At 39.2% G+C, this 24,959-nt stretch overlaps 1 protein-coding gene across 3 annotated transcripts in view; it reads left to right on the top strand.

Moving 5' to 3' along the window:
• GRM7 (glutamate metabotropic receptor 7) overlaps positions 1-24,959 on the top strand; it is a 576,789-nt gene that overhangs the window by 353,040 nt on the left and 198,790 nt on the right. The gene's annotated exons all lie outside the window — the stretch shown is intronic.

Genomic DNA, 24,959 nt, shown 5'->3' on the forward strand with positions numbered 1-24,959 from the left:
AGCTTCTGTGTGCTATCAGGAATCCATGGTTCTGAATCAAATAGCCTGTGTCTCTAGGGTGGGCTTATATTTGGAAGGGCCATGTCCCAGTTTGTTCGCCCAGTATCCACAATAGGGTTAAACTCACTCCACCCCCACCATTTAAATTCAACAGGAAATTGTGCTGCTAAAATTGAACAGCACTTAAAGCATGTTCCCATCAAGTAGCAAATAATATTTAAAGCAAACATTTTGCTTCCTTTAAGAGAGCCTATGAATGATATCAGAGTAAGCAGGAGATCAGAATGGAATTCTTAATGTCTTGTCTTTGTATGCTTGACACATTAGTCTTCCCACAGAAACTCTATAGGGGGGAAACAAATGTACAGTGTTTAGTCATATACTGAGTAGCTGTCATTTACATCTTCTCTCCCTCAGAGGAGCTTATTCTCTATACCATTAGCTGAGCTGCACCTCCAGGCCAATTACAGACTATGGTTAATTAGAAAATCTCCTGGAGTTGTCAACCATTCAAAAAAGGACATAGAGGGTGATACCATCCCGATATCACTTTATTATGTCTTGTTGAGCACAAGGCAGACAACATTTAAGGCTGTATCTAATGAGGGGAAACAGCTATGCTTACAGCCAACCAGTGGGCCTTCTTTTATAGCCATGCCTTCCCAAAGACACATGGCTCATTAAAGATAGTTTGTCTTTTGGAACATTAAAAGCAGCAGAAGCTTTCAGGGCACTTCAAAATACTGCTGTGATTGTATATCTTTTACAGATATAGACACAAGAAACTGAGAGTTACATAAAATAATACTGTAGTTTATTTGCTTACTTGTGCACAATTTCAGTAAGTTCTTCAAGTATGTTGTCTAAGATGCTCCACTAACAAGAACTTCTGATACTCCCATTTCTCCTTCAGCAGAATACTTCAAAAAGGATGCAAAACAAGAGGGTGAGGATTTTAAGATAAGCTCCACTTTTTATGCCTTGCAATGTGTACTTGGAAAGGAGGCTGCTAAGTACCTACTCTAGGTTATATGACTACTACAGTAGGTGCTGTAGGTTATATATCAGAGAAAAGAACTGGTACAACCATCTCTAAGTATTCCTTGCCTAAGAAAGCCCTATGAAACCCATGGGCACACCATAACTTGGCCTGAGGATAGCAATTCACCTGACAAAGTGGATTCTGACCTTCAGAAGCTTATGCTGCATGTTAATTTGTTAGTCTTTAATATGCCACATGTCTTTCGGTTGTGCTTGCTGCAACAAAAGCAAGTATGTGCTGTATGTAGCTACTGTTCTGCAAATAGACTGATCAGGTTTGTGGGTACCATTTGCAAAGCCAAGGGAAAACAACAGTAACCACAGATTCATTGGAAAAGATATGTAATTAAGGTTTCGGTTTGTTTTTTTGTTATTAAAACAATTTTAATCATCATTGGTGTCTGTGCAGGTGCTGCACATAATGACAGCTTTGTTTGTTTGCATGAATAACTATACACAATTAAGCTGTTTCCATCTTTTCAGTTTTGCAGTGGTTTTTAACATGAATTGTTTTTAAGGTTGATGGCTATTCATTCACTCTTTTACCAATTCAGATATACAGCCAGGTTAGCTCTGTGCTTTTAATTAAGAATCCATCTAGTGTTCCACTTTTTTCACATTCCCTCAGGAATTTTAATCCAAACTAAATCTTACAGGAATACTGTGTTAAAACAGCATATTAAACAAATCCTATCTCAGTGTGTTATGACTACAGAAAAATGGACTCGTAAAATATTTATCATTCCTCTCATATTCTCTTGTGATAGATTGAATTTTTGTTGTCAAAACTTTACCACAAGTATTTAATTGTGTTATATCCCATTGAAGTAGGGTTATTTATTTGTTTGTTTATTCCTATAGCTCCAAGAATCCATGAGGGGGTTGCAGTCAATTTGCTCAAGATCTAATTTAACTCTTACATCTCTTGCTATGATAATGTAGAAAAGGGTCTTTCTATAGGTGCTAGGATGTCACCATTCATAATTAACATTATAACAGATCACTCCACTTTTTGTGTGGATATTGATTATGAAAGTCCCCATTACCATGCCCCAAAAGAATATCCAGAAAAAAATGTGACAATGATCCATACCAAAACCAACCAGTTCAAGACGTTTTCCTCTCCACCAGGAATTGGTCATTTGTAATGGTTCCCAAACACTGGTCCTCCAGTCGTTTTTGACTTCAGCTCCTAGAAACTCCAGTCAATTTGGTCAACAGCCAGGAATTCTAGGAGCTGAAGTCCCAAAAATCCATAGGACCATCATTTGGGAATCACTGTGCTGAAGTATATTTATTGCCCCTTTGAGACTAGGCTACTCCAAAATATTTGTGTTACTACAAAGACAGGCTGGAATCCTTCTGGGATTTATGGTTGTGTGCTCATAAGTGGATTTACATCTGCAGGAAACACAATTATGAAGATGTGCAATGTCCATATTCAGTAGAAGGCTGCTGCTTTGTAACTACATAGCAGGGCCATTTGTTCCATGTAAACAGTTTCAATTCATGAAGTAAAAACATTTCCAGCACAAATTTTAATAAATGGATAAGGGACAAAACCTTGCATGAGGCAAGGATGCCCGTTATCTCCAATGTTATCTATTATAATATTGGAAATATTGAAGAGAAGAATACAAGAAAATGTGGAAATCAGGGGCACACAAATTAAAGGAAGGCCAAGAGTACAGTTTACAGGCTTTTGCCGGTGATTTTGGTAGAAGATCCCCTGGAGGGAGTAAAAAGGTTCACAATGATTATAAAAGACTTTGGGGAAGTAGCTGGTTTCAAAATAAATAAAGAGAAAACAGTATTTTTTTGTGGGTTTTTCGGGCTATGTGGCCATGTTCTAGAAGATTTTCTTCCTGACGTTTCGCCAGCATCTGTGGCTGGCATCTTCAGAGAAATGCTTCAGGCAAGCATTCTCTGAAGATGCCAGTCACAGATGCTGGCGAAACGTCAGGAAGAAACTCATCTAGAACATGGCCACATAGCCTGAAAAGCCCACACAAAGCTATGGATGCCGGCCATGAAAGACTTCGACTTCACATCATAAAACAGTAATTTTGACAAAAATATGACAAAGACAGAAGTGACAAAGACACCAAAATTCAACAAAAAGTTCATTATTTAGGGATTAATGTGATCACAGCTGCAAGAGTCCAATTAATGAAAAAATGGAAAACTGAAGAAATACCGACAAGTGAAGAATGGCTACTGAAATTATTTGACATGACGCTGATGGACAGACTGACTCATTGGATGAAAAATAAATCATAAAAAAAACCCCAAACAAATAAACAACCCAAAACAAAACAGAAAATGAATGGAAGTAAGTCAGAGACTACTGGAAAATATTTGGCCTAATGTAAAAGATATATAATGAAAGGGAAAGATATAAGAAGACAAAGGGATAACATTAAGAAATAGAGAACTATTAAAGAGGATTTAAAGAAATAGAGAGGAAGGGAAATAGAAGAAAAAGCAATAAAACATGATAAGGTAATGGAAAACAAGAATATATGAGCTAGTGAAGGAGATTGGATGAGAAATACAAAAATTATAAAATGGAATGAAATGGAATAGATAATATGTAAGACAAATGTTAAATTATTTAATTATCTGAAATCTTTTTCATTTTGACAAATGGTAGCTTCAAGAAATAAAATCAAAAAAGTAACTACATAGCAGGACAGGCAAATGGCCCGATGCAAAGAGACACTGACCAGTGAATTCCTGTACTCATTGGGCATTCTCAGTGTGCATCAATTATGTGCTTTCACAATTCCATAACCAGGTTTCTTAGCACCTCCGCTACTTAGTTAATTGCACACAAAATATATGTTGTGTGAATGGAATACAGGTTTCTGGCCATTTCTCACAACACTGCCTTTTTTCTTATGTATGTGTGTGGGGGGGGGGGGGGAGGGGGGAGGGGAGCATTCTACCCAGTTGTTACATTGAGGATTAAGCTAAGCCCAGGGTGGACACAGAAGCTTGAGAAGGGTTGTAGATGACACAGTTGCCTTTGCGAGCCAATAGATCTAACATGTCAACCATGTGAGCTTTGGCTGTGCTATGCCACTGGTCACAGGAGGGAAAACATGAACACAAGCTGTAAGTTAAAATTCATGTTATTAAAGGTTCTCTGTAGTACCAGTCAGATGGGATTTGTATAGAGGGTTTTTTTAGTCCAGGATTCGTTACTGTGATGCATTTGCCTGAACCTGATAGCTGTTGGACTTTTGTAGAAAATGGCAGTAAGCTTTGTAGTGGGCCAGATTCCTTTGTTTGATAGATATGCACAATTCACATTCAACACAGTAGGAGTTGTGTGTATATGCCGGAGGGCAGCTTTTGGCCCAGTGTGTGCTCTGTAAATGACAACTTTAAAGGCAACATTTCTTTATTTATATTGTTAGAAATTTACAAAAGCATTGAAGTTTGCTATTTTTTCTCACTGACCTTTAAAGAAATAGATCTCTGTTCGAAATAGACAGATTTTAATCAACTGATTTTGTTTCAGCTATTAATTTTCCTGTTAAACAGGACATTACCAACCTGAAATATTTACACATAAAGATTTGTCACTGTTTGGTAAGTTACACACTTACCAAATAAATACCAAATACTTTAAAATAAAACAATAACAGTGGAACTTTTTATGTTTTACTTTGGTTTAGAATTCTTCTTATTCTCTGTTTGGGAGTGATACAACCACCAGGGTTAAGGACTTAATGAATTCCCAGTCATTTTAGCATTAGAGACTTAAGCACAGACTTGAAATAGTTGGGACTTAACCAAGCCTGCACTTATAGGCCTAATTCCCACTATGGTTTAAACTGGATCATGATTCGACACGATCTGGTTTAAAAATACAGAACTAAATAAACTTAGCTTCTGAAACTGTGTCCCATCAGGAGTTTTAAGTCATCTGTTTTAACAATCTGTGGCAGGCAGCAAGAAAAATAGTTTGTCCAGTTCCTAGTGTGCCTTTATAGAATTTTCACGGCTATGACAGCTATGGTTTATCACGGATATTTGTTCAAAATACATTTCTGGGGCTCAGTTTAGCTTGAATATATACCTTCTTGTTTTTGAGGTTGGCCTTATAGCACTGTTGCACTAGAACAGATTTTGGAAGGAAAAACTCAATGTGGCTGGCATTTGCTTGGGATGTACATTTTTAGAAACAGCCTTATATGTGTGCAAAATTGAACTGACTACTTTTGCAATGTCCATGTTCAGCTAGGGGCTGTCATGACATTACAATGTACATGCATCTGTTCTAATGGCTACAGCCCAAGGCAAATTGGGCACTGATGTATATTGGGGCACTTGCTGATGTGCATCTAGGCACCAGCTACAAAATGCTGGAGTAGTGATGTAATAATCGTTTGTTGCAAATTGGTAAACATAGAGACTTTTGTTTTCTCCCACCACCATCACCACCTCTTTACATTTTAATTAACAAGCCTAGAAATTCGCCATCTTTTGAGTTAGACATGAGAATCTTCAGATGGTTCATTTGCAAATGATGTGACAAGACAATAAATGTCCATTTGAAAATCATTCTCAGTGGTTTTATGGTCTCAGTACTAAGTTGAGTACTTAAACAGCAGGGGGCAGTTCACACTGTCTTTTTGTTGTTGTTGTTGTTGCCTTCAAGTCATATCTGGCTCATGACAACTCTAAGTCATACTTATCACAGAGTCTTTTTGACAAGATTTGTTCAGAGGGGGTTTGCCCTTGCCCTTGCCTTCCACTGAGTCTGAGAGAGTGTGACTTAGCCAAGGCCATCCAGTGGGCTTCTGACACAGTAGTGTAGATTGCCTGATTGTTATATGGTCACCTTAGATCATAAACCCCAGGGGCTGCAGAGATTACAGAGTATGATTGTCTGTGCCTTCATGTAGCACAGTTTCCATGATCCAGATGTTGCTTACTGCAGCTCCCAGGATTTATCAGCATTGGGGATGCTGGGGCTTGTAGTCCAACAATACCTGAAGGGCTATATGTTATGATGAAATAACACAATGGCACCTGCAATCCAAAAAAGGCAGTATTTCCAAGCTCTGGCAGATAAGAAACAATGCATCTGAATGAATATTTGTAGTCTCTTCAGAGAGGTGCCCCAGAGGACCACAATGTGTGTGTTTCCTGAATTACACAGAGTGCTTCTTCAACAGATTGTTTTGGTTGGATTGCAACACAGAAGGAACAGAAATGACAGACTGATCCCAGCTTGTCTTTACTATATTTTTAATATATGTTCCCATAAAAGATACTTTTCCACTGCCTTTTGTAATATTTCCTGTTTTAAGGTTGACAAATTTGAATCCAGTCATTTGCAAAAAAATGCAGAATTTGCAAAAAAACACAGAATTTCAGCATCTCATTTTCAACATGTATGTACTAGTCTGTCTTTTTTTTATTGTGATTGAAGATGACCCCACGTTATGCTCTCTCAGCCTCAGAGGAAGACAATAGCAAAGCCACTCTGAGCAAATCCTGTCAAGAACACCCTGTAATAAGTTTGTATTAGGGTCATCAAAGTCAGAAATGAATTGAAGTTATGCAAGAACAAAAGTGAATTGCAAAACACACACACACACACAGAGAGAGAGAGAGAGAGAGAGAGAGAGAGAGAGAGAGAGAGAGAGAGAGTTAGTTTAATTGCTCAGTTTAGTACTGGGGCAATAAAGTCACCCAGGACATCAAATTTCAAATGGATTTTCCCGCTCCCTCTGTGTGAGAGACAAAAGATTTTAATTTTCTCATACTTCATCTGCAGGGAGAATAGCAAATATATTTCTCGCCCTTTTCAAGAGACTAGAAATATTTTGACAGTGATTTCCATTCTTATGCTGGAGCACACTAAAAGCAGCACCTGATACGTTTCAGAAGTGTCCAGTGTGTATCAGAAATGCCTGATGTAAAGCAGAAGTCCCCAATGCACATTGGAGGATTCTTGCCAGTGATGTGAATGTTTGAAATTGACTGTCAGGATTTCATTGCACAATCTATGGATTGATAGAGCTACAAAAGATAGATTGTGATGTAGAGGCTTGGCTTATGTTTTTATCAGATCATGTCAAAAACTGCACAAGCCTCTTTCAGAAGACAAGGCATGATCCCTGTTCCCACCGCTTAGTTGTGCAAGGCACACTGAATGCCAGGGCCAGAATGTGGTGAGGATAAAAGCTTGAGTGTGGAAGGTATATTATGTTCAGTATCTATGGCGGGATATAGACCACCCAAAAAGGGTGATCTCCTGCCACCCTGGTTTGCTCCATGAGCGAGCCACAGCAGACAAACTGCGCAGCTCCATCATGGAACAAAAAGAAGCCGCAAAAAGTGGGTTCTTCTTGCGGTGCCTTTGTGATGCTGCAATGCACCAATGGTGCACTTGTGTTATCACAAAGGTGCCGGGACGTGTGGATGCTAAGCATCCATCATGTCAAAATGGTGGTGCCCATGTGTACAGGGTGCCACCATTTTTACGTATGAAGTTCGTACTAGGGTTAGGGAGGTTCTGAATGGTGAACGCTCCCTAACCCTAGTATCACCACTGGCAAGCTACAAAATGCAGGTATGTATCGTGCCATTAGCTCCATGGGATAAGTGGAATAGAATTATACTTAAATTAGATAGAGTTGGGAAGGAGACATGTTTGTCTTCCTGGATTAGATTCCAGTAATCTTTTAGGATATCTTAGGGCCCAAACAGACAGGACAAAATAAAGCTGCTTTGGGTCACTTTAGAGATATGCTGTTTAAATGACATGCATCTTAAGAGGCCAGAAGCTGTGCCAAAGCTGCATTCCAGGCCTTAGGACTGAAGCGTGGCTTTGGAGAGCCTTTTGGATTCTTTGGACGTATGCATCATTTAAACAGCATACCTGCAAAGTGACCCAAAGCAGCTTTATTTTGGCCTGTCTGTTCGGGCTCTGTTTGATACTCTTATGTTGTACTAAATTCAGTGGAGCTCACTTCCAAATAGACATGCATACGTTCATACTGCTAATGTAAATGATATATTGTATGTAGAGTTCAACTCTCATACAGTAAGCCATGGATAAACTTCTCCCAATGCTAGGCTTTTATGAGGAAATACTTTTTTCCTGTTATTGATGGTGTAGTAGGGGATTCGTGCACTGAAAAACAGTTGGACTAGATGACTAATTCTGTGATTCCCATGCCACTGTGTGATCCTATGGAACTCTACTGATAAGTAATTTCAGTTGGCTTCAGGGACAATTCTACATAGAGAAAGTATATAGAGAATTTTCTTTCACCTTGCTTTGCATGTGCCTACAGGAATGGGAGAAACAGAGGGTAGAATTACTCATACACCCATAACTGCTGAAGTATGAGGTAGAGGCTGCAAGAAAACAGGCTGGACATAGTCCTTCCTGGACAGCTAAATAACAGAATTATAGTCTCATAGTTGGAAGAACTGTGAGGGCTACCTTGACCAACTCATTGTCATACAGGTATATACAACTAAAGCACTCCTGAGAGATGGCCATCCAACCACTCTTTAAAAAGCTTCAAAGAAGAGGCATTCTATTCCCTGTGAAACAGCTCTTACTGTCAGGAAGATCTTCTTAATATTCAGGCAGAATCTCTTTTCTTTTAATTTGAATAGATTGGTTCATGACCTGGTCTCTGGAGCCACAGAGTCCAGTTCATCTTTTACTTGGCATCTCTTCAAATATTTAAAGATGGCTGTCCTACCTCCTTTTCATCTCCATATTCAACAAGCTAAACATACCCAGCTCTCTAACCTGTACCTCACTGGTCTTGGTTTCCATCTCTTCTGGACATGATTCATCTTCTCAATATCCTTCTTGAACTGTGGTGTTGTTGAGATGTAAAGATGTTTCTTCCTCTGAGAAGTTAGGGACAGAAATTGTGAACCCATCTGCCCTGAAGAATCTGGACTGACAAGGTGAGGTCTTCTCCTTCTACTTGTCCTCACTTTGTAATGTTGGAAGAGGGAACAATCTGTATTCACTAACCTTTTTTTCCCTCCTCTCCTAAATCTCTTGAACTGAATGAAGCACTGAATTAGTAAATTTGGTGCTGAAACTAAATTATCTTTCCCTCTAGCAAATATATAGGCATGTTCCCCCCAAAGCCCACAAACTTTATGAGTTTCCTCCTCTCAACCTCATCTTACATTTGTTTCAGCAGGCACAGTTTCTTTACCGAAGATTTCTCTAGCACATCTTTTTTTAAAAAATGGAGAAAGCTTGTAGGCATGTGTGTGTGTGTGGGGGGGGGAGCTTTGATTACCTTCTTGATTGTTTCTTCTCATGTTTTTCAATCCTTTCTTCACACTGTTTCTTCCTGCCTTGTAATATCACAGAAGTAAAATAAGATAAATGAGAGAAGAAACCAGAAACATTTTTAAAAAATGGGTTATGGGTTGGGAGAGTGAACCTGCAGTGTAGACTTATTCTTTTCCTAGGTGTCTCCAGAGCCTGTTTGAAATTGGCTGCTGGACTTCACTATTCTCATTGGCTGTCATAATCCATGTGTGTGAATAGACACTAGGAGGGAGAGAAACAGATGGTTGCTTTGTCAAGCGACAGTCACCAAAAAACTTAAAGAGATGACAGAAGAAAACAGTGGTGCCTGCTGGCCCTTTATAAGATGGTGAGACTTGATGCTTGCATTTCCCATCCATGTAGGATGGTCACTAGTATGTGGTATCAGGGTTGCTGAGTTTTATTTTGTGTTTGATTACATGCTTTGCATCAGCCCCATAAAGACCCAGTTCTTTTGTGGATTAGAAACTTAGGACAATTTTTAACATACATTGTACAGACTTTCCCTTAAGCGTGCTTAACTTTACACTTCTTATGTTCAGTGAAAGAACTTGGTACCCTGCTAGCTGGCTGCTGCAAAGACTTTTAGACAAATTTTACTAGGCAGGCTTTGTCTTCATGTTTTAAAAATGATTGCTCTGATTCAAATCCACAAAAGGCTTTCTCTCTCATTACAGGTTTATGAGCTCAGGAGTGTTTTGCTTTTGCCATAATTAAAAACAGGAGAGTCACATATTTGTACTGGTTACATAACAAAGTCACAGGCATTAGCTTCTTTGATTAGAAGCAGGGCTTTATGTCAAATATATGTAGATGAGCAATCAACACTGGTGGTCTTTGAGATGCCCCAGATCTATTATAGGTGCTTTGTAGGAGGGACTGAAAGTGTACTGGCTGAAAAAACCAAAATTTCCAATACTCAACATGAGATAAACTTGTTGAAGTAAGGTAAGGCAATTTGTGAGTTGTACAGAAATTTGTACAACAGAACATATTCAGCTTGGGATGAAATTATCACTTGAAGCCAAAATGCTATCCCCCCCCCCTTAATTATATGGTCCATTGTACTGCTAACATTTTACAGAAGAACTTAAAACAGAGCTAGATACTTGGACAAGCTTGGAGATTGGCTGAGATCTTACACTGGAGAATGCAGAGTGTAATGTTCCAGACATGTAGCTCCATGCAACTCATCCCCCAAGTTGGCTGTCAAATCCAACAAGGTGGTGCTGCTTGTGGGGAAAGGGAGGGAGAAGCAATTAGACAGAAGTCAGCAACTAGAAGAAGACAAGAGAAGGTGCTGTCTTGGAGATCTGGAAGGCTATCATTTGTCTTCCCTGACTGCAACTGCAGACAGGATTAATACTGTCTTGTCTTCTTCCCACCTTCCTCTCCTAGCCAGTAAAATTGTGCCTTGTACCATCATTGTTTGTTGTTGTGTCATTTCTGATTTATAGAGACCCTGAGTTAAAATGGACATAAACCTATAATGGACTACACAGGTTTGAACATACCTTAGGAAGAAGTTTCAGGCATTTTGCAAGGGGGTAATAATAATAATAATAATAATAATAATAATAATAATAATAGGATTTATTTATATGCTGCCCAATCACTGGGAATCAGGGTGGCTTACAACAGAGGGGATAATAGACGATTCCCTCTGTTGTAGGCTTACAATCTAAAATGGCTTACAATCTAAAAAGACAACACAAAAGGAGAAGGGAATGATGGGGGTGGGGGGGATCAGGTCCAGCATTCTTCTCTCCCTCTGAGGCCTGGACCAAGGCAGATGGACTGGAGGGAGGGCTCTTCTTAATCGAAGTAGTGAAGAGTAATAGAGTAATAGCAGAGCTTTACATTTATCTTAGGAGGACATTTTGGATATTGAATAAGCAGCTAGTGCACAATGTGCAAGGATTTGTACACAATGTCCCAAAAAAGACATACATATATAACCCCAAGTTCCTTAGACAGGTGTTACCAACATAGTCCAGCCCATAAATTTCATCAGTTTATTGTCTATTACAGGTTTATATTCATTTTAGTTCAGAACTATGAAGATGCAAGGCACAATTTTTCACAATACAATGGAAATGGCAACAACAAAAAATATTTCAGAATTACTCAGGTTTAAAGAAATGTTGGCAAATGTAAGAACCTATTGTTAGATATATACATTTCTAAATGTAGACCTTAACATACAATGGTTTCTGGATGGAGTGACATCAAAACATAGTAGTTGTACAGAGTTAATGCCTTTACTATCATTATGTGCTCTGAAATGGATTGGATATGGAAATACCATAGGCACATTTGGGCCTGAATCCTATTGGTTCCAGCTAGAATCAATAGGGCATATCTAGATGTTGATTTTCCATTAACAAGTTCAGTATGGCAGAGGTTACTGAGACTAATCAGTCCCAGTCCAGGCATCCACATAGGTACAAAAATTGAAAAATGGGGAAGACCAAGATTGGCAAACATTCTAGGAGGCTTACTTGATAATGAGCCATACATGAACCAGCAGTGTAAAACAGCTTCTTTTTAAAAAGTTAGTGCAGTCATAGGCTGTATAAACAGAGATTAGAGAGACAGACAGAGGAACCAGACCTTGTGGGAGACACAAGTGCCAATTCTTTCCCCATACCCAGAGCTTGGAAAGTTGCTTTGAAAAAGTATTTGTTTACAGTTATAATCCCAAATTCCACCTCCTGCTCACCCCCAATACATCATTGCCATTAAAAATATTTTTTTTAAGTCACTCATTAATTTCCCATTTCCCAATAACAGAAACTGATACCTTTTAAATTACACTTTTCTACTGGCTTGTGATGCAAAATACATTTATTTTCTTCTCTGATTTCTCCTTGCCTCCACATCCTACTCAGGAAAGTAGGAGAACTTGTTTAATCTCATCAGCAGAGCAAACACATTGGAATATAGGTGAGCAGGAAAAATTAGGTCCACTTATCTCCCAGCCCACGTGTCCCCAAAATAAGCCAACGTCTCTTAGAGGCTTGACAGACCACCCTGAAAGGGTGGTCTGGAAGCGCTCGTTTTTGCTCCCGAGGGAGCCTGCAGCAACCAAACCATGCGGGTTCCCTCCACACCAAAAGGAACCTGGTAAAAGCAGGTTCTTTTTGATGTACATGGCCGCTGCCATAAGTGCACCACTGGCACATGGCAAGCATGGATGATGCAAGCATGACACCACAACATGCAGACACTGTGTTGTGCTTGCATCATCATGGTGGCCTCCATGTGGACGGGGCCAGGCCATGATGGCACCACTCCTGCGCACTAGGGCTCAGGAGCATACAGACACTTCGCACTTCCGAGCCCTAATGTTGGCCCCAAGCCGCCGCAAACCAGTGGTCTGTACCGGGCCTTAGTTAGAGTGAAAATAATAAGTTTACTTACAAAATCATGTGTATGAAGAAATACACAGGTGTAGCTTCATGTTGCAAAGAAAATGAGGTAGAAAGGTAGACTACATGCTTTTTAAGACATTTTTCTTCAGCATACAATGGAAGGCATGGTTCTCTGGACAAGAACAAAGGAGGAAAGGGAAATGGAATGGCAATTCTCTCAGGGACAAAAGGTGAGGTGTGCTCTTAGTAAACAGGCAATGAGGAGGGGATGTTTAGTAAGCCATAAAGCTACCATAGACATGCATTTACATTCCTAGAAGGTCTCAGCATGTGAAGTTGCTATATATCCCAAAACAAAGAAACTAAACAACAGTTCTCCAGGAGGTTATTTCTCCTGTGGTTTAAACAGATGCCAAGACTTATCAGCCCACTGCATGTGTTAATCAGTTCACCAGTGCAAGGGTGTCTGTGTTATCACTTAAAACTGTTAATAACCATAATTAATGAGACAATTATCACTGTCTATATGTTGGACATTTCAGTTCCTCCTGACCTCAAAAGCACTTTGGGGGCAATTTATTTGTACAACAACACGACATACAAGGAAGGGAGCAGGGAAGGGCAGGCTAGTTTTACCATCATACCCTTTTCTATTTTCATTACATTCCATACACGAAGAGGCACTATCTGCAGAGATGATCCTTCTCTGTCTGTGGAAAGTTCTTCTTGACAATCCCTTTTCCTTGTTTGAATCTGTCTGATAGCTGTCTAGCTATCATCTGTCATCTGTCTGTCTTTCTATCTATATCAGTATAACACTTTTTGTCTCTGGGCTGTAGTTCCAAAATAAATAATTAAATTATGTCACTCTTTGGGCAAGATCCAGTATGGCATAATGTGATGTAATAGTTGTGCAGGCCCACTGAGACTCACTGTTTAGCCATCTCCCTTGGATAGTCATTTTGTTCGGGATGGAGCAAGGGAAGGATCTGAGAAGCAAATGGTTGTGTCCCCATAGCCTGATGCAAAATGTTTACTTCATCCCTTGAGATCTTCCAGGGTCCTTTGGCCATCTCAATGGATGATTATTTTCTATTTTACTTATTTTGTTCATTTATTGCTATGTAATTTGCTTTGTTAATTTTATCGGTGCTGTGAATATGTATTTATTGCTATTTATTGCTATTGTGAATTACTTCATTATTTTATTGTTATTGTTTCTTTGCTTTGTACTTTCTTTATTTTTGTAGCCCACCCAGATTCCTTGTGATTGGGCAGGCTATAAATAAGTCCTATAAATAAATTATATTATATTATATTATATTATATTATTATTATGAAGTAATCATTCTGCATCTGGCTACTGGGACATAAACAGACACACCTCCAATTTCTCCAGATCTCCACTTGCAGTGGAATTATAGTGGTGCTGGTGGGGGGTAGGGGGCAGGGATATATCTTTGTTTATTGTGGAGGGTGAAAGACAGTACCAACCTATGAAGTGGCATAAGAAAAAAAAAACAACCAAACCCAACCATAAGGGTATATGCCTGACAGGATGCCAGCTTAAACATGTTTTTAAGCCCCAGTGGGGTTTGTTTTCTGTTGCTCCAGAGAATAGGGCTGGCACCAATGAGTAAATGTTTCATGGAAGCATATTTCAGCCACAGATTGGAGAAGCATATGAGGACAGGTTTATACTGAGAGAAAAATCTTAATAGTAAGACATATTTGGCAGTGAGATGGATTTCCCTGGGAGGTGGGGGATCTCTCTTCCCAGGAGGTGGTGAAGCAATTTCCAGACAACCATGTATGAAAGATACTATAATTGCATCCTGCACTGATAATCTTGCATGTCTGCTTTGATTTGCCAGAGCAGGATCTTCCATGGTTGAAGTGCAGCCACTGAGAATATTTATCCATTTGCACCCCTATCTTACTTTTGTATGATATTGAAACTGGAACACAGTGGAAGTAGGGTACCTGTTAACATTTGTGGTGAAGGAGGCAAATGAGGTAGGGAGTATTTTGTCCTAGGAGAATTGCCTCCACTGACATGGCTCATTATGGCACAATTTCAGATCTGTGGGGTTAGCAAGGAGTGATATTTGGCAGCAAGCCCATCTTTAGCAGACCTGTTGGCTCAGATCATAATGTGTTTAGCAGTGGAGATGCTTGATTTAGCGTTGCTATAAGTGATTGCTTAAATGTAAGTGCTGAATAAGGATCTCAGGCAGGCAAGCCATGCTGTTACAGTTATAATAAACACATGTAACAACAACAACAACAACAACAACAACAACAACAACATTTATTTATACCACACCTCTCCGTTAAGATTGAGGCAGCTAACAACATTAAAACATTAAAATACATTAAAATACAATGTCCCAGAAACCCATCCACCCACCATAACCAATAAATCATAATTGTAAAAAATAACAATAAAACAATACCACTAAAATTATTAAAACAGACAAGATATAATAGTCAGTGGGGTAGACTGAGATGCTAATCTGGGAAGGCCTGTTGGAAATGATGTCTTGACCACCTTTTTAAAACTGTCAAGATTGGTAATATGATGGAGATGGAGGATAATTTTACTTTCCTAGGCTGGCATCCTTGTAATGGCATAAACAGGTAAGTGTGCCTTATACCTGAATATGTTTTCCTCTTCTTCTTCTGCCTCCTCCTCCTCCTCCTCCTCTTCTTCTTCTTCTTCTTCTTCTTCTTCTTCTTCTTCAGTGAAGAGGTTGATATTTCTTTCCTCCCTTCTCAGTTGCCAAAGCTCTTTGGACTCACCATAGACCTAATGCAGCCCCCACTCCCCGTTCTGTGCCTGATGGACAATGTGGGGTGTGCTTGGAGAAATGTCTGGCTATGTCAGATGCAGAATGACCACATCATCCACTGAGCCCAACCCTAGCAACCCCAGCAATGTAATCAACCCCAGGTCTAATCTATACTGCAGAAATGAAGCAGTTTAACTGCCATGGCTCCATGCTATGGAATTCTGGGATTTGTAGTTTGTTGTGGCATCAGAGCTGTCTGACATCTCCTTGATGAAAGATTTATTCTCCATCTTGATGAAGGATTTATAGGCCTATACATGTGTTCTTTATATCTGTAATGTTGTGTAAAGCATAGCATGGCTTGCCTGTTTGAGATCCCTATTCAGCACTTACATTTAAGCAATCACTTATAGCAATGCTAAATCAAGCATCTCCACTTCTAAACACATTATTACCTGAGCCAACAGGTCTGCTAAAGATGGGCTTGCTGCCAAATATCACTTCCAGCTAACCCCACAGACGAGAAGGCTAAAAATCATAGCATTCCCTGGCACTGAGCTATAGCAGTTAAAGCAGTATCAAACTGCATTATTTCTGACTGCACATTAGACCCCAGTCTAGAATTAAGCGAATGACCTGCTGTAGCATAATTCTGCATGCAGTAAGCCATACAGGATTCATTCCAGTCAGATGGAGTTATGTGATGATTGTGTATTAGTGAATTGCAACATTTGCAACTTAATTGGCAAACCAATGGGAAATACACAATCACAATGTCAAACTCATCTTCATGTAAAATGCATAATGACACCCTATTGGCAACGGTACTGCATCAGACAAAAATGTGCAGCTTCTTCTCTGTCGATTGTTATGCATGCAGAGGTTGCTAACAGGATGCCAGACACAAAATAAAGAAAACTTTTCCATTTCATGTTGTGAAGTACTGAGATTATTTTTCCAAGCAAAACAATTAATCTGTAGTAGAGATATGAACCACACCTAACCCCAAAAGACAGGCACATGCCAGGCACAGTATGGTATGAATGGGCATAAAACATATAGAACAGAAGGCAGGGGGCATGACTAGTTGGTAACTGCTGTTGTATCAGACATTATAAGTACTTGATATGTCTGCTAGGATTTTAGCTCCTCCACTTTGTAGAAAGCTGTGTTTCAATCTGCCCCTGTATCAAGTTCTCTTTTTCTCTGTCTAAATATCTTAACTTGTTTCAAAACAGTAGTTTTGAAAGGTTTCGTAACATCAGAACAACCCATTAAATAGAAATAAAAAGAATAAAGAAGAATTTCACAGACAACCAGATTTCAGATAAGAGGAAGGTCATAGATGTTGAGTTAGAGAGAAAGGACAGCATCATCTTGGATTATTTAGAACTACAGAACTCTATGTGGGAGTTGTTAAAAGGATTTGAGCAAGAAATTTGTGGGGTGGACGGGGAATGGAGACATAAAAGAAAAGAAAAGGAGTATCATAATACGACAATGCATTTCCTAATAAATTGCTTCTCCTTCCACTTACACTGGCACCCTATAAAGAAATAAGTACTGAAAAAACACTATTTTGGTGATACAAGGATTTGGGATGGCAGTAAACAAAAATGGAGGCCACCAGAGACTAACAGCAAACTCATTATGCACATACATTTGAGTCTACCATAGACTAATGATCTGTGAGATTTTTGTTTTAGAAAACAAATCTTTTAGGGTTATAAGGCTGGGAAAATATGTCTAAAATTCCAATAATGATGTTGCCAAGGATGATGCTTCCAAAATTTAACGAAGCTGAAAACATCTATTTTGAATGTAAAGCTCCCTTATGGTAATGGCAGTCTGTCATCTTGGAGAAACTCAGGGAGTAACATGCCAACATCAAAATCAAAATGATGTAGACAACATCATGGGGCCATGTGTAATTCTGTTAAAATGTTTTCAGTATGCAAATATATTATATTGCTGTTGGCTTCACTGTACATTCTGGAATCATGGAAAGTGTTCATTATTGAATCAGATCATGTGCATTTTTAAAAAACAAAACTGCAATTGATGATATGGCTTGAACAAGAGCCAGATTCCTGTTGGCTAGTGAAAACTAGAATAGACTTATTGCATCAACTCCTGAATGATTAGTAGGTAGATCCAGTTGATTAAATGGCCTTACTCTGACCGTGATAGGGCCAGATGTAGTGATTTAAGCAATGCACTACAGCCTTGGAGACCAGGGTTCAAATCCCTCCTCAGCCATGGAAATCTACTAAGTGACCTTGGGCAAGTTACACTCTTTCAACCTCAGAGGAAGGAAAAGATAAACCCCTTCTGAAAAAATCTTGCCAAGAAAACCTCATCATAGGTTCACCTTAGGTTTGCCATAAATCAGAAATGATTTGAAGGCACACAACAGTAACAGCTCTAACTGGGAGTAACAGTAGGATTTTGACCAAAAATGTTCAGTCACTTGCTGGAGATAAAGTGTTCTGGGAAAAAGGATGATAAATTGGATGGGTTTTGGTTTTATTCTATAGCCAATTGTTGTGACATAAACAATTAGCAACATTAAAATTATTCCTTTGTATTACAATATCATATACACAGGCTAAATGTGTTTAAATGTGTCATAGTTTCATGTGGTTAAATTGAAAATTTGGTTTTTAAAGAAAAATGTAGAAGAATAAAAAATGTACATATGTATGTATGTATATATAGATGTAGATATAGATAAAAAATAAAAAAAACCCTCTAGGGCCTCTGTTATCCCCTCACACTGTGCCTTGAGTCAGTCACACCATCTCTTCAGTATTTTAAAGGGACATAGGCAAACACCATAGCCCATTTCTGTCCAAAGGCAGATGTTTGGAGACCAGTGGTATCACCCTTCCCCAGGTGTGATGTGGTGTGGCCTTCCAACCCCTAGTGATACCCCTGGGAACAAATAGCCCTTCAGACATTGCTGCATGTCACCTCCTTGTTGGTTAGGCCTGCTGCAGAATTCCACACCAGCAACAGCATGTTCCTAATTTTTGCGAGACAGAATAAAATTATTTCCAGTTTGGTGTTACAATCCTTGGAAAGACTGGTCCAGTGAAGGATTACTAATATGCTATATGAAGTATGTTACCAATTTTAACTTGTCCTCTATCATAAGAATTTGATGCAACAGCTAGAATCATAGAATCATAGAGTTGGAAGAGACCGCAAGGGCCATCCAGTCCAACCCCCTAGCATGCAGGAACTTTCAATCAAAGCATCCTCAACAGATGGCCATCCAGCCTCTGCTTAAAGACTTCCAAAGAAGGAGACGCCACTACATTCCGAGGGAGTGTGTTCCACTGTCCAACAGCCCTGTCAGGAAGTTCTTCCTAATGTTGAGGTGGAATCTCTTTTCCTGGAGTTTGCATCCTGTAGCTAAAAGAATAGAAACAGCGTTTTGCGACGAGAAACAAGAAAGATGTGAATGCTGCCCCAACAGACTGTGCACTTCTGCAGAGCTTATCTGATATTGCCTGTTTGACTTGTTTGCAAGAGATTCGGGCTGTTTTGGCAAGGAGGCAATTTGAGTATAGTCAGACATCTATTAGCCTTCAAGCCAATATTACTAGTATCATCAATCAATGATGTTCTTACTTGCCCCTTTCTCAAACCACACTGTGTACATTTCTAGAAGTAATTTTCTTTCTTAAGAATAGGGTGGGACTCAGTTGGAGAAGGAGAAACAACAAAAGCTTTGATTTAGGGCTCTGAGAAAATGATCAGGAAGAGAAATCAAGTCACTGTGTCCCAGAAAAAGGCATGAATGTCCTCATACAGGATGACAAAAAGCACACTCAGCCATTCTGAACCATATCCCAGGTTTTGCATCAAGTACATTTATCTTTCAAGAGCTGACTCATGCTAGCTGTAATGCCAAAGCACTTTTTGGTTCCATTTGGCCAGACCACAGGACATGAATGTTAAGTGGCATCAAACATTTAGGAGATGTGTCACAGGACAAGGATTCTATTTTAAAGTAAAATATTTTAGTGGTAGCTTTTACTTTACTTTAAAATAGAATCCTTGTCTTTAATGGGATGTCATTATCTTTACTAGAGGAAAGACAGCAACTAGGGAATATTCTACTAAAGAGTGGAACTTGCTGGTTCATAGGTAGCTCCCTTGAAAATGGCTCTTCTTCTTGTTACACAACCAATGTCCATGACACTGGACAGAGTACAAAAAGTTGATTCAGTCCCCAGAATTCTAACAGTCTATAACTCTACAACTGCTGCAATGGACTATTTGTTGTTGTGTGACTTCACATCATTTCTGCTTTATGGCAACCTTAAGGAAAACCTAACACAGAGTTCTCTCAGCAAGATTTCTTCAGTGAGGAATTTGCCTTTGCTTTTAATTTATATTAAATGAGTTAATCTTTAAGATGCACAGGTTTTTGCCACAGCAAGGATAAGCAGGGGATGTATGTGCATTGTTGCCATTACATTTACTCAGGCTTAGGGCATGTCTGCATGGGCCAAATGTACTGGTTTTCCCTGACCCTTGTATCACCCTCTCCAGACAATAAAGGGCCAAAAGCCTAATTCACCTGTGGACTGTCTACTTAATTTCCCATTGGCTGTTTCAATTACAATAATCTTTAATTTGAAAAGTGTGGATGTCTCCACTGTAGTTTGAGAACCATGAAGTATAAATCCCTCAGATTTGGTGTGTATGCAAAGAAGCCTCAAGGGTTTGCCTCTTAGGAATATTTTATTTTAAAAATTGTTTTATTAACATTAACGAATTAAAACCTGCCTGTAGCCTGTGTTATCGCATTGATTCACCATGGACCACTGAGTAATTAAGCCCCTAGGTGGCAGACATAAGATTCCTCAGGAGTAAAAGAGATCCATAGAAGTAAGAAATCAACTGATGAGTAAGAGCAGAAAGACTTTCAGTTTGAGGCTTGAAACTGGTTTGAGGTGGGTTTTGGAGAACTAAGAGATAAAAATGTTTATTTGAGATCTTTTTGCTTTCAGACTATCACAAGCTTTGGTCAGTCAGGTCTCCAAGTATGTACATCATATGTGTGTATATGAATGCATAATGTATGTATTTTAAAATACATGCAAGTATGTCTGCAGAAAGAAATAATGAAAATTCCAGTTATCTGTACTGTATTTTTGTCTTCTCTTTCTTGGTTGATGACAGCTATCTGTATTTTGGCTTTAGCTTGGTACTGTTGCTAGTTTATGAATACACTGAGTTTTACTATTACTGCTCTCTCTCACACGCAGAGACCAGGGGTATAAAAATTTGTCCACAGATGCTTCACTCCATATATTCAACGTAGTAATCTGATTCTACAAAAGCTTATGCTACAAACTTCCCTTTGTGTATTAGATCTAACTGGTAGAATTCAAAGATATAGCTATGTCTGGTTTGTTATAGATTTTTGAAGAATCCTGGTGCATCTGTCTGCATAGTAAAGGGTATTTGTTTCCCACCTACGTGGTTTTCAATGTATCACCAGACGCAAAGGAAATTTCCCCTCTAATCTCATGATATACAACATTTTAGATTGTGGAGATAGTCCTTATTGAAAGGTTTTTGAAATTCTAAGGAATACAGTTTCTTGAGGCTGCACAATAACTCAGCAGTAGATTACAGATGCTACATGCCAATGATCTTAGATTCAACCTGCACAATCTCTAGGAAGAGCTGGAAAATATTTCCATTTGACTCTACATTTCTGTTACAAGTTGCTGTAGATTTACAGTACAGTCCTCAATCAGCAAGTGGACCAAGAGCTGGCTGAGCCAGCATTAGGCCAACTGAAGCTGAATGCAAACTGTGGTCCTTCCAGGAAAGGTGTGTCTCTGGCAGATGGATTGTGACTCTACGGCCTGTTACAGACTGCCAAAATAAAGCTGCTTCGGGTCTCTTTGGAGGTATGCTGCTTAAATGATGCATGCATCCTAAGAATCTGGAAGCTGCACCAAAGCTGCACTCCAGTGCTTAGGAATGGAGTGTGGCTTTGGTGCGACCTCCGGACTCTTAGGACCCATGCATCATTTAAATAGCATACCTCCAAAGAGATCCGAAGCAGCTTTATTTTGGCAGTCTGTAACAGGCCTACGTTTATATTTTAGAGGTGCTTCCATTGGTTTTTATGTGTTAGAAATAATTTGGGCCAGGCCTAACATTGTGCCATCATAGCAGCTGTGTTTCTGAGCCTGGACAAGGTTTGGATTTGGACTTACCTCCCCGGCTCTGCCCGTTCTCCACCCCCCTTTTGGCTTTTCAGCCAGCTGATCTCAGGCCATGTGCTGGCTGATGTATCAGCTAGATCATCTTTGCGATCAGTCGGTACAAAGGGGGTATGCTGGCATAAGGGAAGGTCATTCTGCCTATAGCCACTTCAGACAGCACAAGTGACATATGCTTCGTCTTAAACCACTCCAGAATATCTATTTTTGTGTTAGGATTGCATTGTAAGAGTGCAAATCTTTTCTTATTTTATTCTTGCATGTGAAAATGAAAAATTCAGAAGTTTTCTATTCACTGGCTAAGATTGCAAAAGGGTTTCATTTTAGTTTTTTTGTGGGTTTTTCGGGCTATGTGGCTGTGTTCTAGAAGAGTTTCTTCCTTTCTTCTAGAACATGGCCACATAGCCCGAAAAACCCACAAAAAACCATGTATGCTGGCAATGAAAGCCTTTGGTTTTATTTTTGTTTTTGCACATTTTTGGCTCTTTTTCTTTTCACCACCACCCCCTCCCCAAAATATTTTTTGTTTCTTTGGGTTTTTTTTAAACAAAAAATTCACTTGTTCAAAAAGCTTTTTTTTCCCCTGAATGGAACCCAACTTTTTTATGTGGAAGGTGCTGGTGTGAATTCTAAAAGTGTGAAATACTTTTAGAATTGTAAAAAAGCATTTCAGTTTCAAAGATTGAATCTATAGGTTTCTTAGGCTTGGAGTCAAGCCCACAGAATAAAGGTGACTACTCCTGAGTAGACACATGTAGGTTGGTACTTTCCACTGCATTAACAATTACATCCCGGATCTTAGGCCCAGTACATACAGATGGGAAGCAGTGTGCCGGTGTTTATTCTAGAGTTCGGGAGCATGCAACAACTGTATGCTCCCAAACCCTAGTCCATACAGATGCCACCATCATGCCTCCTGTCCATATAGAGGATGCCATGATGACACCACCAACATACAGCTACAAGACATCAATAGCAGGAAGTGGCGTCATGGCGGTGCCCTTTCCTGTTTGCTGTGCCACAAAAAAGAAGTCGCTCTAGGCAGTTTCTTTTTGGTACAGTGTCAGTGCTTCAGCATACGGCTGGTGCAGCACCGACTCAGGGCACAGATAGACGGCACGGGGCCACCCGTCTGTTGAGTCCCTTACTGAAAAGACCATTTTGAAACAACTGTAAAGTCAGTGCCTTGTAATATCATACACTCTGTAATCAATGATTATGGAATAGTTGTCAAATTATCAGAGTTCAGGTCATTTTTCACCCTATTGGATTAGTTGAGAAGAATTAATCACAGCTAGTCCCAGTGTGAATGATTTTACCGAGAAGATAACTTAATCATAAATTCCTATTTAGATAGAGCTTTGAAGCTTACAACCTTTGGAGGCTGCCTCATAGAACATTATATAAAATGTGGAAGATGAAAGGCATCACTGGAGGAAATGTGTGGGGCAACGGGTTTTAAAAGTGCATGCTTGCTCTTATCAAGTATGTCAGAATTCATATCTCAGCGCAAATCAGTTATTAAGCAGGTTTAGATGCTTGGTTCAGCAAGTATAGTAAGCATTCCTGTTGGGATTTGGGACCACAACTGCAATATTTCCTTGACAGAACTTTAGCTCTTTCTTCTTAATCACTGATGAAGTAGTGAGCAGAGATGGGGAGAAAAATGAGCAGAGAAAGAAAAAAGAGAACTTTCTGAAGAGACTTCATGGGTTTCGGACTGGAATTAAGGATGGAAATAGCATCCACAATGGTGTTGTCCTTGCTGAGAAATGTTTTCTGCTGCTGAAAGAAGCAATACCCTGTGCAAATAAGTTGTATTTGTTATTTTTACACAATCTAACGTTTTTGTGCAAAAAAATATGTTTTGCAGAAATTAGTGTTTTTGTGCAAACAAATTTTCCCCAACAGTCCAAAGCTATGGGGGGAAATTGTTTAAACATTTTGATTCTCATCCAGCGGGGAAAAAAATGTTTGAAATTTTTCATTGTCATGTGAAATAATCCATTAAATAATAACTTTCATGTTTAATACAGTGCACCCTTGCTTTACGAGGGGATCTGTTCCGCTCCCAGCCCACGTAAAGCAAATAGCGCATATGCTTGAGACCATTTGACAAAATGGGGCTCGTACACATGGCACGGTGCAGCATGTGTACCACGGGCACATGTGCCATTTTATTTCTGTCATGTGGCTTTTCAGCGTAAGCTGAAAGCCGTGTAAAAAGTGCCCACGTATGACACAGATGTACTGTATTAGGTTTTCACTGACAAGTGATACTTATTATCTCCCAAGGATCATACAGTTACTTGAGGAGGAAAACCTAAATACTTTAAAAAAGCAGTAGTCTGTACCTTGAAAATGCCTGTATTGGTTTTTTATTATAGTTCATATTATTTTCCTGCCTATAATTATGAGCATGTCGTTGAAGATACATGTGTTGCTGTGTTTTTTTTCTCCCTTTTTGTAGCAATTCCAACTGGTAATAGTTTTATACTACTTATGGGAATAAAGTGTGTGCCTGTTCTACAGTTATATGACAAGTACAGAAAGATTATGAATTTGGAGGCCTGTAGTTATATGGATCTTTTCATTTTGGAGAAAAGGCTAACATTTGTGAGTGGAAGCATATAAGGTACATACTTGCAAATTTCACATAGAGTAATGCAATTACACTGGGACTAAGAGTTTTTATATCCTTTTCAATACGTCAATGGTACAGAAGATGTTTGATATGTAGAAGTCTCCTGAGTCAATTCCCAGATGTTTTATTTTGGATTTTTTTTAAAAAAAAATAGCCATGGTCAGTTGCAGAACTGAGACAATTGGGCCAGCTTTTGGATCTAATTAACTTTGGAGCATTGTATTTCAGAACTAGAGATGGACAAATTTGTCTGTCTTTCAGTCAGATATGATGAATTTTGGTAAACTTTGAAAAAGAAATTGAATTCTCACCCATCTCTATTCAGAAATAAAAATACTCTTCAAAATGCTACTTAATAGTATTCTCTATTGATTTCTTCAATATTCCTTGAAATAGGCTCCTTCTAGTGATTTTCACAGGCTGAACAACAAAAACTCTTCAAAATGCTCCTCTTGTGCCATCCCTCTCTCTCCAGTACTCCTTGAAATGGACACGATACTTCTATCAGGGGAATCATTC

Source organism: Sceloporus occidentalis, unplaced genomic scaffold (genome assembly GCF_023333645.1).
Source record: "Sceloporus occidentalis isolate IW3139 unplaced genomic scaffold, rSceOcc1.0.p SCAF_1, whole genome shotgun sequence".
Classification (NCBI taxonomy): Eukaryota; Metazoa; Chordata; class Lepidosauria; order Squamata; family Phrynosomatidae; genus Sceloporus; species Sceloporus occidentalis.